Source organism: Pongo abelii, chromosome 9, assembly GCF_028885655.2.
Source record: "Pongo abelii isolate AG06213 chromosome 9, NHGRI_mPonAbe1-v2.0_pri, whole genome shotgun sequence".
Lineage (NCBI taxonomy): Eukaryota > Metazoa > Chordata > Mammalia > Primates > Hominidae > Pongo > Pongo abelii.
Window position 1 is genome coordinate 121,951,986 of NC_071994.2, and position 15,705 is coordinate 121,967,690.

At 43.1% G+C, this 15,705-nt stretch overlaps 1 protein-coding gene and 1 long non-coding RNA gene across 5 annotated transcripts in view; one reads left to right on the forward strand and one right to left on the reverse strand.

The window, feature by feature from the left end:
• Window positions 1-3,487, forward strand: part of LOC129048796 (uncharacterized) — a 31,083-nt gene extending 27,596 nt beyond the window's left edge. The window contains exon 5 of the long non-coding RNA XR_008511438.2: window positions 3,313-3,487. This is a non-coding gene — a long non-coding RNA (uncharacterized LOC129048796). The remainder of the gene's footprint in view (window positions 1-3,312) is intronic.
• A 7,828-nt stretch (window positions 3,488-11,315) lies between these two features.
• The window catches only part of DDX6 (DEAD-box helicase 6), a 44,981-nt gene continuing 40,591 nt past the window's right edge, over window positions 11,316-15,705 (reverse strand). For 3 of the 4 annotated variants that reach the window (XM_054523968.2, XM_024254703.2, XM_054523967.2), the window contains exon 14: window positions 11,316-15,650. The gene's annotated coding sequence lies outside the window, so the exon portion shown is untranslated. 4 annotated transcript variants of the gene reach the window in all.

Here is a 15,705-nt window from a genome sequence, read left to right on the forward strand (position 1 = left end):
GCCTGCCACCACACCTGGCTGATTTTTGTATTTTTAGTAGAGACAGTGTTTCGCCATGTTGGCCAGACTGGTCTTGAACTCCTGACCTCAGGTGATCCACCTGCCTCAGACTCCCAAAGGGCTGGGATTACAGGTGTGAGCCACCACGCCTGGCCAGAATTTAATGAAGCACCTGAGGCTGGTCTCTTTTTATTTTATTTATTTATTTTTTTAAGATGGAGTCTCACTCTTTCGCCCTTGCTGGAGTGCAGTGGTTCAATCTTGCCTTACTCTAACCTCCACCTCCTGGGTTCAAGTGATTCTCCTGCCTCAGCCTCCCGAGTAGCTAGGATTACAGGCAGGCACCACCACGCCTGGCTAATTTTTATATTTTTAGTAGAGATGGTTGGTCAGGCTGGTCTCAAACTCCTGGCCTCAGGTGATCTGTCCACCTCGGCCTCCCAAAGTAATGGGATCACAGGCGTGAGCCACTGCGCCCAGCCGAATCTGGCATTTCGACCTTATCAATTGTAGGCCACTGGTTCTCAAATTTTAGTGTGCATAACATCAACTGAAAATACAAAATTAGCCAGGTGTGGTGGTGCATGCCTGTAATCGCAGCTACTCGGGAGGCTGAGGTAGGAGAATCACTTGAACCCAGGAGGCAGAGGTTGCAGTGAGCTGAGATAGCACTATCGCACTCCAGCCTGGGTGACAGAGTGAGACTCCATCTAAAAACTAACTAACTAACTAACTAACTAAATAAATAAAATTTACCTTCACTTATTCCTTCTCTTCAGTACTCTTTTTTTTTGAAACTGAGTCTTGCTGTGTCACCCAGGCTGGAGTACGGTGGCACAGTCTTGGCTCACTGCAGACTCTGCCTGCTGGGTTCAAGTGATTCTCTTGCCTCAGCCTCCCAAGTAGCTGAGATTACAGGCGCATGCCACCACACCCAGCTAATTTTTGTATTTTTAGTAGAGACGGAGTTTTACCATGTTGGCCAGGCTGCTCTTGAACTCCTGACCTAGTGATCCCCCCACCTTGGCCTCCCAAAGTGCTGGGATTACAAGCATGAGCCACCTCACCCAGCCCCTTTCTTTATATAGATACAAATTTTTGACCTATATTATTTTCCTTCTCTCTAAAGAACTTTTTAAAACACTTGTTTCAAGGCAGGTCTATTGGCAACAAATTCTCTCAATTTGTCTTTGTCTGAAAAAGTCTACTTTTGAAGGATAATTGTACAAGGTACAGAATTCTAGTTTGGTGGTTTTTCTCTCTGAACACATCGAATATTTCACTTAGCTCTCTTCTTGCTTGATTGGTGATATGGTTTGGCTGTGTGTCCCTACCTAAATCTCCACTTGAATTGTAATAATCCCCATGAGTCGGGGCGACACCAGGTGGAGATAATGGAATCATGGGCCGGTTTCCCTCATGCTGTTCTCGTGATAGTGAGTGAGTTCTCAAGAGGTCTGATAGTTTTATAAGGGGCTTTCTCCTTCGCTCGGCACTTATTCTCTCTCCTGCTGTCCTGTGAAGAGGTGTCTTCTGCCAAGATTGTAGGTTTCCTACGGCCTCCCCAGCCATGTGGAACTGTGAGTCTATTAAACCTCTTTTCCTTATAAATTACCCAGTCTCAGGTAATTCTTCATAGCAGCATGAGAACAGACTAATACAATAAATTGGTACTGGGAGTGGGTGCTGCTATAAAGATACCCAAAAATGTGGAAGCAACTTTGGAACTGGGTACCAGGCAGAGGTTGGAACAGTTTGGAGGGCTCAGAAGAAGGCAGGAAGATGTGGGAAAGTTTGGACCTTCCTAGAGACTTGTTGAATGGCTTTGACCAAAATGCTAATAGTGATATGGACAATGAAGTCCAGGCTGAGATGGTCTCAGGTGGAGATGAGAACTTGTTGGGAAGTAGAATAAAGGTGACTCTTACTTTTCTTTAGCAAAGAGACTGATGGCATTTTGTCCCTGTCCTAGACATCTGTGGAACTTTGAACTTGAGAGAGATGATTTAGCGTATCTGGTGGAAGAAATTTCTAAGCAGCAAAGTGTTGAAGAGGTGACACGGGTGCTCTTAAAAGCATTCAGTTAGGCTGGGTGCGGTGGCTCATGCCTGTAATCCCAATGCTCTGGGAGGCCAAGGCAGGCAGATCACAAGGTCAGGAGATCAAGACCATCCTGGCCAACATGGTGAAACTCCATCTCTACTAAAAATGTAAAAATTAGCTGGGCATGGTGGTGCACACCTGTAATCCCAGCTACTCAGGAGGCTGAGGAAGGAGAATTGCTTGAACCCAGGAGGTGGAGGTTTCAGTGAGCCAAGATAGCACCACTGCACTCCAGCCTGGTGACAGAGCAAGACTCCATCTCAAAAAAAAAAAAAAAACAAAACGCTTTCAGTTGAGGCAGGTTGCAGTGGCTCATGCCTGTACTCCCAGCACTTTGGGAGGCTGAGGTGGGCAGATCACCCAAGATCAGGAGTTCAAGACCAGCCTGGCCAACATGTTGAAACCTCATTTCTACTAAAAATACAGAGAAATTATCTGGGCGTGGTGGCACATGCTTATAGTCCCAGCTACTTGGGAGGATGAGGCAAGAGAGTCACTTGAACCCGGGAGGTGGAGGTTGCAGTGAGTCGAGATCTTACCACTGTACTCTGGCCTGAGTGATAGAGCGAGAACCCTGTCTCAAACAAAACAAAACAAAACTCATAAAGGCTGGGCAAGGTGGCTCACGTCTGTAGTCCCAGCACTTTGGTAGGCCGAGGCGGATGGACCACCTGCAATCAGAAGTTCGAGACCAGCCTGGCCAACACATAGTGAAACCCCGTCTCTACTAAAAAAATACAAAAATTAGCTGGGCGTGGTGGCGCACATCTGTAGTCCCAGCTACTTGGGAAGCTGAGGCAGGAGAATCCCTTGAACCAGGTAGAGGTTGCAGTGAGCCAAGATTGCACCACAGCACTTAAGCCTGGGTGACAGAGCAAGACTCCATCTCTCAAAAAAAAAAAAAAAAAAAGAAAAAGAAAAAGAAAAGAACATCCAGTTGGGGTGGGAAGTGGGCAGAAAGACTTCTGCCTTCCACTTCCTGCCGAGATGAAATAACTAATGGAAGACAGCCTGGAAAAGTCATGGTCCAATGAGGGTGCTAGGAAGCCAAGGGAAAATCACGAACTGGCTCTGGTGAAACAGTAGCTTGGGTGCACAAGTTAATGCTTTCAGGGAAATCTGCAAGTGGGACACATCCAGCTGCAGTGTGGGGATCACACAGGGTACTGGGGCAGAAGACCATGACAGCTTGTCTCTTTATGTCTACAGTCTCTGTGAATTCACAGCCAAATATCTGGCAGTAGGTCTGGCGTTGCTGTTGGTCAGCAGAGTTGGCAAAAAGGAGCAACAGCTGAACACAAAGCAAGTATGAGGACATGGGGCAGGGAAAAGAGCAAGGAGAAACCAGAACCTTCTGCCACGTCTACGTTTGTCACTCATCACCACTAACGATGGTAATCTTCAGATTGTAATGCCTGCTGCTTCACTTCCTAGGGGAGAAAAAATGTTCTTTTCCCTTTACCTATCTTAGGTTCATTGGCTAGGGTGTAGCAAATTAGACTGACAAAAAACAGATTAACAAGAGAAAAACAATTTGTCAATGCATGCAGCGCACATCGCAAGGCAGAAAATTCAGTGGTGAACAACCCAAAGGGATGGTTAGAACTTGGACTCATATCACATCTTAGCAAAGAACAATACATTTATAGATAAGAGTTAAGACAAAGAAAAAGGGCTTTAGGCTTAAACGGGCAGAAAACTATGGGAAGATAAATGTGTGGGGGAAACTAATGGAAGATAAGGATTATTTATATAGGTCCAGCTCAGCTGACTTTCCCTCTTCTTCATGGTCATGAAACTTCCCTAGGTGAGGGAATTTTCCAGAAGTTTCCACTTAAAGCTGAAGAGGGAAGCTCCAGGGGAAGGCTTTTTTTCTGCCCCTGTTGTTTCCCATTTGCCTCCAGCTTAAGATAATCCTTTTTTTTTTTTTTTTTTTTTTTTTTGAAACAGTCTCGCTGTGTCACCCAGGCTGGAGTGCAGTGGCATGATCTCAGCTCACTGCAACCTCCACCTCCCAGGTTCAAGTGATTCTCCTGCCTCAGCCTCCCAAATAGCTGGGACTGCAGGTGCACGCCACTACACCTGCCTAATTTTTATATTTTTAGTAGCGATGGGGTTTTGCCATGTTGGCCAGGCTGGTCTCGAACTCCTGACCTCAAGTGATGCACCCGCCTTGGCCTCCCAAAGTGCTGGGATTTCAGGTGTGAGCCACTGTGCCTGGCCAAGGTTAAACTTTGCTAACACATCTTATCTCAGATAGTAGGAGAATGAGAGGGGAGGAAAAGGAAAGAATTGGTTCATATATACTTACAAGATTTATGATAAAATAAGAAATACTCCTAACTATAATAATCCTCATTTCTACAACTGGTCATGTGGTCATAAATGGTATTTATAACTGCATTCTTCCACCACCCATTCTGCATTTCCTTTGCTTTCTGCAAATATGTTGGCTAGTCCTGATTCCTTGCCTGGTGATAAGATCTGAAACTTCATTCCTGAAGGGTCTGTTAGTAGTACAGCCTACCTAGTTGTTGTCATTTTCCATCAACATTTATCACATTTTTGGTAGCCCTGAGGGATCTACTGCATTCCAGATATATTCTTCCTTATTTTCTTTGTGTAGTGATGACCCAATTTCACCTTTCACATCAGCATCCATCACCCCAACAGTGCTTTGCTTGTTGGTTCATTAGCATAAAAAGCCCAAAATAGGCACGTGGCTGTCTCAATTTTCAATTTAATGGAACCATTGCTGAGTTCCCTGACAGAGGTATTCCTCCTTTAGGAGCTCAGACCTCTGGACCAGGAGAGCCCAAAGTTGCCCTATAACTTGATATTCCAAGCAACACCCAGTTCATGATGGGCAGCTCCAGTTATATGGTAACTTGGTAACTCTCAGTCAAGAGTCCAGGCTCTAATAAGGCCTGATAGCCAGCCAGAAGTTGCTTCTCAGAAGCAGAATGAGGCTGGGTGCAGTGGCCCATGCCTGTAATCCCAGCACTTTGGGAGGCCGAGACGGGAGGATCACTTGAGCCCAGGAGTTCGAGACCAACCTGAGCAACATAGCAAGCCCCCATCACTACGTTAAAGAATAATTATATATTTAAAAAGGGGGAAAAAAGGAGAATATTACCTGTAGATGGTGGCATAGCTTTTCTTTACATTCCTAAAGGGCTGTGCTACTACACATCTAAAAAAGCCTTTCAAAGACTCCATATAAGCATTCCTATCAGCCATAGACACTTCTGCGAGACCATAAGACACAAGTGGCAGAGCCACCTGTAATGCACCCTAGACCTGTTTCGGAGCCTTCTCTTTTTCTGGGCCACCCTAAAAAATGGTAGCAATTCAGATTTCTCAGCAGATGGGTTGAAGTACCACACCCAAATATATTTTGCCTCCAGAATCCAAAGGGGCCTACTAAGCATGGTGCCTCTTTCTGAGTGGCAGGAGGGGCCAATGCAGTAATTTATCCTTTACCTAGAAAGGGATTATTGCAACATGGCCCAGCCCATTGGATCCCCAGGAATTTCACTGAGGAGGCAGGTCCATGATTTTTTGTTGGATTTATTTTCTATCCTCTGGCAGGCTTGAGTTTTACTAAAGTATCCAGGGCAGATGCTACATCCTGCTCATCACGTCCATGATACCATGGATCAGCATGATATCCCATAGAATTTAGAGGTGATGAAGGTCTTTGCACACTACGTAAAGGGATGATAGAGCCCTGACATACAACAATGAAGTTATATTGCTGGTCCTGCTAGCTGAAAGAAAATGGCTTTTGGCAGTGTTTACTATCAGGTCTGAAAAAAAAAAAAAAAAAAGCATGTTCACTACATCAATAGCTACATACCAGGTGGCAGGGGATGTTGATTTGCTTCCGTAAAAAGACAAACAAAACACAGTATCTGGGACAGCAGATTGCACTGAAGTCACCACGTGATTAAGTTTACAATAATCCACTGTCATTCTTGATGATCCCTTTATCTTCTGAACAAACAAAATATGTGTGTTGAGTGGAGCAATGGCAGGAACCACCATCCGGCACTTTCTAAGTCTTTGTTGATGGTACTAAGTGCTTCAATCTTTTCAGGAATGCAGTATTGTTTTTGGTTTACTATTTTGATAGAGGCAGTTCTGCTGTCTTGCATTTAACCTTTTCTATCATAATATTCCTTATTTCATGAGTCAGGGAACTAAATTGGGGATTCTGTTAGTTGCTAAGGCTGTCAATTCCCATTATGCTGTGTGGACCTGGGTTCAGGGACCCACTAGGCCAACTGTGAGACGGACCCAAGCCAAAACTCCATGGATCACTTGACCAGCATAGTCTTTACTCTGAGCCATATTATTTTGGGTCTACAGTAGTCCTCAAACGCCTATTTATTTCCTCTTCCCTTGTCTCCCTGGTAAACAGTCACAAGCCGTTTTGGGATAAGGCTAGAAGGCCAGGCCTGGTGGCTCACGCCTGTAATCCCAGCACTTTGGGAGGCCAAGGCAGGCGGATCACGAGGTCTGGAGCTCGAGACCATCCTGGCCAACATGGTGAAACTGCGTCTCTACTAAAAATACAAAAAATGAGCCGGGTGTGGTGGCACGTGCCTGTGGTCCCAGCTACTTGGGAGGCTGAGGCAGGAGAATTGCTTGAACCCGGGAGGCAGAGGTTGCAATCAGCCCAGATCGCGCCACTGCACTCCAGCCTGGCAACAGAGCGAGACTCCGTCTAAAAAAAAAAAAAAAGGCTAGAAGGGGGACCCAGATTCAGATTCCCTTTTATTCAAGGAGCTCCGTGTCAAGGAACTGGCCTTGTTGAGGGGAGTTCAACAGACTATCTCAAGTCAGAATTCTGTTCACCAGATCTAGAGCTTTTCTCTTTATACAAATCAAGTAAAACTTGATTTTCAAAGGCTGCCATCTATTTTAGTCCTAGGGACACTGGAATCAATTAGCTAACACCAAAAATATCTACAGATAAGGGCCCTTCACCAAAACTCCCAAGGAGGCCTTCTCTTTCTCTTTGAATGTTAATTGCATGTTCTTTTTTTTTTTTTTTTAAAGACAGAGTCTTGCTCTTGTCACCCAGGCTAGAATGGAATGGTGCGATTTCAGCTCACTGCAACCTCCACCTCCTGGGTTCAAGCGATTCTCCTGCCTCAGCCTCCAGAGTAGCTGGGATTACAGGCACCCACCACCACGCCCCCCTAATTTTTGTATTTTTAGTAGAGATGGGGTTTTCACCACGTTGGCCAGGCTGGTCTCGAACTCCTGACCTCAGGTGATCCACCTGCCTCGGCCTCCCAAAATGTTGGGATTACAGGTGTGAGCTGCCGCACCCAGCTGGCATGTCCCTAATTTTTATTTCTCTTATTCTTTTGTATGCACTCGAGGGCCTATTGTCGCTATAATTGTCACAGCTTTCCCCATGACTTGCCCTTTACCTCACTTCATCCCATGGTACCACCAGTCAAAATTTGAATTGTGACACCACTGTATGCCATGGATCACTCATGTCCCATTCCTGGCCTCCCCTCCACCACCTCCCATGAGGAGGTTATTGAGCTCTTTAAGTATGACTAACCCCATCCCAGAATCTAATTTTAAGAGTCTGTTTTCCAGGGCCGCTTCTGGTACCAATTACTCTATCAGTCTGGATCCCAAAAAGAAACAGATGGTGCACTTGTAATAGCATAATTTGAAGAGGACTTATGTAGCAGAACTTAACAAAGGGAGGCAACAGTTACAGAAAATGAGGCAAGAGTCATGTAGGTTCAGATTCAGTAAGAGACCTCAGGTTAAGGGACAAAGCAGCTAGAGACAATCTTGCAGGGAGGGAATTAGAGGCAGACAAACTCTAATTAGGGAATTAGAGGATCTTACTGTCTTCCCTCCCACTGATTTCCTGGGGGGAATCCCTGGTGAGCAAACCCAAATGGAAGCCAGGGACCAGAGGGAATGTTAGTGTGGTTCATACAGGCCAATCTGTGGAGACAGTGAGCTTAGAGAACAGCCCTGAAGATGTAGGCACCTGCTACACTCTCTATTCCATAATTAGATTAATGAGATAATGGAAAGGCAACTGGGGATCTAAGAATCAATACTTTCCCACAGAGTCTACCAGGAAGTCTGACCTTAGACCAGACTGTACAGTACTGTTAAGTGATTTTCATATCCGTTCTCTTTGCTCCTCTGATTGAAGACGTGTCCCCCCACATTCCTTTATAGACAGGGTAGTGCAGTGAAGGAACTGAATTTGGAGACAGGTTACTAGACTTGACTTTTTTTTGTTGTTGAGACAGTCTCACTCTGCCCAGGCTGGAGTGCAATGGCACGGTCTCGGCTCAATACAACCTCGCCTCCTGGGTTCAAGTGATTCTCCTGCCTCAGCCTCCTGAACAGCTAAAATTACAGGTGCATGCCACCACGCCCGGCTAATTTTTGCTTTTTTTTTGAGACGGAGTCTCGCTCCGTCGCCCAGGCTGGAGTGCAGTGGCACGATCTTGGCTCACTGCAACCTCTGCCTCCCGAGTTCAAACAATTCTCTGCCTCAGCCTCCCAAGTAGTTGGGATTACAGGTGCCCACGACCATACTCGGCTTATTTTTTTGTATTTTTTGTATTTTTTTTTTTTTTTTTTTTTGGAGACGGAGACTTGTTCTGTTGCCCAGGCTGGAGTGCAGTGGCGCGATCTTGGCTCACCACAACTTCTGCCTCCCAGGTTCACGTGATTCTCCTGCCTCAGCCTCCTGAGTAGCTGGGATTACCGGCATGCACCACCATGCCCAACTAATTTTTGTATTTTTAGTAGAGACGGGGTTTCACTATGTTGGCCAGGCTGGTCTCGAACTCCTGACCTCGTGATCCGCCTGCCTTGGCCTTCCAAAGTGTTGGGATTACAGGCATGAGCCACTGCGTCTGGCCAATTTTTGCATTTTTGTAGAGACAGGGTGTCACCATGTTGGCCAGGCTGGTCTCAAACTCCTGACCTCAAGTAATACCCCCACCTCGGCTTCCCAAAAGGTTGGGATTACAGGTGTGAGCCACTGCGACTGGCCAGTGTACTTTTCCAATGTACAATCTGTAAATCTTTGAAGTCTCCTTAACATTTTTTTTTTGAGACACACACACACACACACACACACACGGTCTCACTATGTTGCCCAAACTGGATTTGAACTCCAGGTACTCAAGTGATCCCCCCAGACTTAACCTCCCGAGTAGCTGGGACTACAGACGTGTGCCACTGGGCCCAGCTTTCTCCTTAACTTCTGAATTTACTTGAACTAAATTCTAATTCCTATTATTCTAAGTTACTACTTATTCTATATCTTCCACAGCTCACTTAATTGATAAGAAAGTTTTAACAACTGCTCATCAATCTTCTCCATAACATTATATGTTTAGCTTTCTGCCAAACCCAACCAGGTCACAGATTCTCTCATTTTCTTCTAGAAATTTTAGTTTCATGTTCTACTTTCAGGTTTATGATCCATTTCTTTTGTTTTTTGAGATAGGGTCTTGCTCTGTCACCCAGGCTGGAGTGCAGTGGCGCAATCTTGGCTCACTGCAACCGCCCTCTCCCGGGTTCAAGCAATTCTTGTGCCTTAGCCTCCTAAGTAGCTGGGACTACAGGCACGCACCACCACGCCCAGCTAATTTTTATATTTTCAGTAGAGGTGGTGTTTTGCGATGTTGGCCAGGTTGGTCTTGAACTCTTTGCCTTAAGTGATCTGCCTGCCTTAGCCTCCCAAAGTATTGCTATTACAGGCATGAGCCACCGCACCTGGCCATATGATCCATTTTAAGTTTTTATAGAAGGCACAAGGAATGGGTGAAAGATTTTTGTTTTTGCAACATATTCAGTATCACTTATTGAAGACTATATTTTCTTCATTGAATGGCCTTTGCACTGTCAAAAATCAACTATATTTGTGTGGGTCTATTTTTGGGCTATTCTGTTCCATCAATACACGTCTATCCTTTTGCCAATATGTTATTGTGTCTTTATATTGAGTCCAAATCAGGTAGTGACTCCTCCAATTTCTTCCTATTACAAAATTGTTACGGCATAATTTGCCTTCCCATATATATTTTACTACTTTAGAGAGGTCTCACTCTGTTGCTCAGGCTGGCCTGGAACCCCTGGGCTCCACTGATGCTCCCATCTTATCCTCCTGAGTAGCTGGGACTATAGGTGAATGCCACCACACCCAGCATTCCACATCTATTTTATAGAATCAGCTTGTGGGTATTCACAAAAAAGCCTATTGGGATTGACTGGAAATGCATTGACCCTCTAGACCAAATTGGTGAAACTCAGATTTATTCTTCGATTCCATGAACCATGGCATCTCCATTTATCCAGGTCTGATTTTTCTGTCAGTTTATTTTGTAGCTTCAGCATATAGGTATTGCAAAGTTGTTTGCTCCTTGGTATCCACGAGGGGTGGTTCCAGGATTCCACCCTCCCTTGCGAATACCAAACCCTCAGATGCTCAAGTCCCTTATATAAAATGATGTAGTGTTTGCATATAATCTCTGGACATCATCTTGTATACTTTGTCATTTCCAGGTTACTCATATCTAGTGCAGTGCTATGTAGATAGTTGTTATACTGTAGTTCAGGGAACAAGAAAAATCTGTACATACTCAGTACAGATCCAACCATTGTAGGCCTAACACTTTTGGTCTGCAGTTGACTGAGTGTGCAGATATAAAACCCAGATACAGGGGACTGACTCTATTTTCTTAGTTACACTTAAGCATTTCTTTGGGTAGAGAGGTAGTGAGAGTGATGTGCTCAGCTCTGAGTGTCTGCTTTTCCCAACTTAGATCTTTTATTTCATCAGTGGTTTGTAGTTCTCAGCCTAAGAATTCCATTCATACTGTTAGATGTAGTATACGTTGGTTTTGGGGGTATGTTCAGCTTTACATTTGACAACAATTGTAGGAGGTGGTAATTACTGATATATTTGGACATATTACAGACCACATCTCCCCTCTTCCCGACCGACTGGTTCTCCATTTAGGCTGTGAAATCTGACAGCATGGTGGAACAGTATCTACAACAGATGAAGGGGCTCTGAATTCAACTGGGCTTCACAGTAATGATGGGTTGAGATATGTCTGTTTCACAGTATGAATTACCTGAGCAAAATGCTCAGATTCCTATGCACACAGCTACTACTAAGGACATACCACACACACACATTTGGAGTTCCAGTGGGCTTTTATTGAGATAAATTAACAAAAACCAAGATTTTACCATATTTTTTGAACCTTATAAACTCAGCAGACTCTGGTCCATATATGTGTACATACAACATAACACATCCCAACAAAAACAGAGCCCCCCACTGGAACATCTGCCAATTAAGAGAAAGCCAATTTTCCCTTCCCCTGATGTTTCTGAAATTTTGAGTTCCCACTGTTCACTTCTCAGTGGAACTGGTCCCTTGTGGCTAGGGACATTGGAATTCTCTACCATTTTTACTGAACAAAAAATAATTTTTTTTCCTGTTTCAAAAAAGGGAACAGTGACTTTGTTTTCTCCAGGCTCCCCTTCCCCCACAACCAATGGTTAAAATACAGCAGCCTGTATCTTAATAACCCAGCCCTACCCCCTCCCTTGCCCAGCATTGTCTACTGGAGAATTTAAATACACTTCTGTTGGAATCTGTCAGCTGTGGAGGGGCAGAGTCCAGATGCCAGGCTAGCTCCCTCTGACCTCATGAACTGTGACAACCTTTGGACACAACTCTTTACCCCAAAGATGAGTTTTTAGATCAGAAAGGAGAGTAGATTTTCTTTGAGAGTTTTAAAAAACTATCTTTAGAGATACAAAGTACAACTACAATCTCACAGAAGTCCACTAAAGTTCACCAAAAAGCTGGCTTACTTCAGCTCTCATGAGGCCAATAATTTTGAAAAAGGTATTTGGCAAGAAAATGATTCCACAATAACAAATTTAAAGATACCTAGAACGCTGAAAAAATAGCAAATTAAAATAAATGGCTTAATTCCCAAGAACTTATTTCATTTTTTTGTTACTCATCTAGAAGGTCAGGAGTGTGGCTAAAGGCAGTTTCTGATGAGGTTATGAGCTTCCAAAGTGTTTCTAAATCCTTAGTGCAGACACCCTCCCTTTTGGGGCAAAGTACCCTCCCTCCCACCCCTATTAAAAAAAAAAAAAATTAAAAAATTAAACCACGTCATCAGAATGAGATGTTTTGATTCCAACAATTTATACTCAAGGCTTTGTGCTGAGTTGTCGTTTGAACCAAGCATGATGGTATCACGCACAAAGCACGTGGCAAAGGAAAGATGCTCCCATCTCATTCTGAAAACAAATACTGATATCCAAGCCCACCCTCCAACCCTTTGGGGCCAACCCATTTTATGCTGCTGGGACCAACTTGAAACAATTTAGAGGTATATTTAGGTTTCCCTCTCCCTTACTTCTGCGAAAGATCATTTTAGAATAAATGTATTCAATTCCTATGGGAAAGGCAAAACAGTATTTATCCCCATCAGAATATATGGGGAAAGAAAAAACATAGGCCTAGAGGTGGCAAGGTGTGTAACAGTCCATAGCCCATTACACAACTATACAACCAAAGGCTAAACCATGAGTTGGATGTAGTTTAATATTAAAAATAGGGGGTAGTTCTCATCCAAATGAGCCACTGGAAAATACTATCATTACTTAAAAAAAAAATACATATCCAATATTGGAAAGAATGTGAAAACAACTCCCAATAGTAACAATGCTTATTTATTATGAGGGCCCAAAAAAGAAAGAAAGAAAAAAAAAAAGACCAGGCTTTGACCTAGTCCTTAGAGCATCTTTCCATTTAACAATTCCTATTCAAGAGTCAAGCACCAAAACTGGACAGCTGCCTCTACAAGACCGTGTCCAGTAGTGGTGTCCCAGATAGTTTAAGTGCCACTCCTCATTAGAGGCTATACTTCAGTAATACTTTCCATTTTAAGTCTGTGCTTTAAGAGGGACCCACAGGCATGTGGCACCAGGCAGTCTAAAGTTGGCGAAGGAGACTGCACTTTTTGTTTAGTCACCCACATGTTCTCTAGCGAGATACAGAATTGCATTTATACTCTTGTCTTCTATATGAATGATCCCTCTTATCTCGCAAGAGGTGGGGGAGAAAGAGAGCTGCATCGGTACAAGGGCAAAATTTTTTTGGTCAAAAGTTGACACCTTTTAAATTCCCTCTCCCACCCCTCCCTGGAAAAAAGTTACTTCCTTAATTAGGTTTTCTATTTAGTAACCAACATTGACTGGACAGAAAATATGAGGCTTGGGTTCCAAATAGATGAGCTTGCTCTTTTTTGGGTTTGTACCATGCAGCTCTTGCTACAGTTGTTAAGGAGTTAGGGCTATGTCCCATCAGGAGGCATCTGTAGGATTTTGATCTCCAAGGAATTGTGGGTGAGTCACAAATAGTTTGCTCAGAAGTAGGCGGAGTCAAAAAAAAGCAACTTCAAGTAATTGATTCCTTTGTCCAAAAGAGTTAAAACATTAAAGTATACGCAGGACTTATTTTGTAATATTTTAGGGTTTTGAAAGACAATAAAATATGGAAATCAATTTTTTTTAATTTTGTTTTTTGCTTTTTTCCCCCCTTTCCCGATGCCTCCTGATTGACCTAGTACACTGGGTTAAAAGGGAATTAAAAACATTAAAAAAAAAAAGTTCACTGGTTTTGATTCATCTCACTCCTTTTGCCTGGAGATCAGGCCAAACATCAAGCATGTTGGGAGGGGCACAATTTAAAGCAACACTATTGACTGTAAAGCATTTGCCAGCAATTTACAGTGCAAAATGACAGGTAACAATTCTTGTCACAATGCAAGAGAATGGCAAGCAGCTTTCTGTAGCATGAAAGTTAACAGCTCTCAGGTTGCCCATTCCTGCAAAAGTTTATGTATCAAAGTGGGCAGAGGGCAACACATTTACACACTACAGGAAATGATCCACAGAAAATTAAGCTCCAGAACTGCTAACGTTACCAAAGCTGGTACTGGCTAATATTCTGAAATGCAAATCTGTGCTTTATATATATACTGCTCAACGACACTGCCACTCAATAGAATTCCTACACTGCAAGGTAGATTAATCTTTGCCCCCTGTTGCAGAGCTTGAAATATTCCTCAAACTTTTAGAAAGGGGGAAGAAGCAAAATCAGAGCTTCTCAAAATGAATCTTGAATTATCAATGTTTTGAAGCTTCCTTGCTCTCTCTGGTAAACCTACTCCAAAGGTACTAGGTGAGACAGTGTGGCAGCAAACAGTACATCCCAGATTTCTGGGCCCCTTTACTAACACAGGGTACCATAGAAATCTGCTCTCTACAGCAAGACGCCAAAGTACTTTCTAGAATTTAGTGTTGCGTTAAAACTGAGCCCCTCTCATCTTTAGCTGCTCCCATAATCACTCTAATCCCCTTAATCCCAGCAACCTTCATCCAAAAAAAAATATATATATATGTATATATATATATATATATATATATATGAACCCAGAAAAAAAACTTATTTACAAAGTTTATACAAGTATACACACCCAATTTTCTATGGGACACGCTTTGCCACAGAGGAAAGAGGTTCAAGGCTCTGACATGTCTACACATCAAGTGCCATACTACTACTGGAGGCGTATGTAAACCAGTCTTTAGTGTCTGCTATAGAGCACAAAGGCTTGTCATATGGCTCCTGCAATGATAGACTGCTCTTTCCTTTGGGAGCGATGATGTTTTTTATCTACTCAGCCCAGAAGAAATTTTTACTTGGGATTGTTTTTTTAAATACATGTATTTACAGTGCGGATGAACTGCAGTTGCATATCAACTCCTCCACAAAAAGAAAAAAAATGGTGTTTAACATTACTAGTAAGTTTCAACTTCTAGCCCTGGGCTCGAGTATTGGGTAGAAAGGGAAGAGACTTCAACCTGAAACCAAAATGAAAAGACATTTTTTAAAAGAAAAAGAAAAAAGGAAAGAAAGAGTTACTATTGTTGATTCCTCGGGCTGTGTCTAAAAGATGATATTCTGAATGGTCTCATAGCATAAGGCACTTCGCACAAATAAGTAATAAGCTCTTCAGGCTTAAAAAACGGATGAGTAATCAGGGAGAAGTTGAAATGCACTCGAGAGTCAGCTGTTGGAGAATTTTGAAATCATTGACAAGCTTGTGTGTTCATTAAGATTCTTCTCTTTTTAGGGTTTCTCCCCTTCTCTTCTTTCTTTTCCTTCCTTGTCCCCTTTCCCCAGAAAACATTTTTTAAAAACCAGCAGTTAGTGCAACTAATGTTCAGTCAGCACACAGTGCAAACAAGTGGAACAAAAAAGGTATATTCCTTCTTTTCAGCCTTTTTCTCTTCACCAGTTAAAAAAAGAAAAAAATGTCTGAGCTCTTTTAAGTCTTCATAGTTCCAAAATAAAAGATGAAAAACCCACAAAGAGAAGAGCATTCCCCCCAAAACGATGTGTCACAGATCCAAACGAGCCTTTTGTAGTTTGTCAAAGCCTACAGAAGAAGAGAATATAAAATTAACATTCTGAAAGCAACACAAACTAGGATA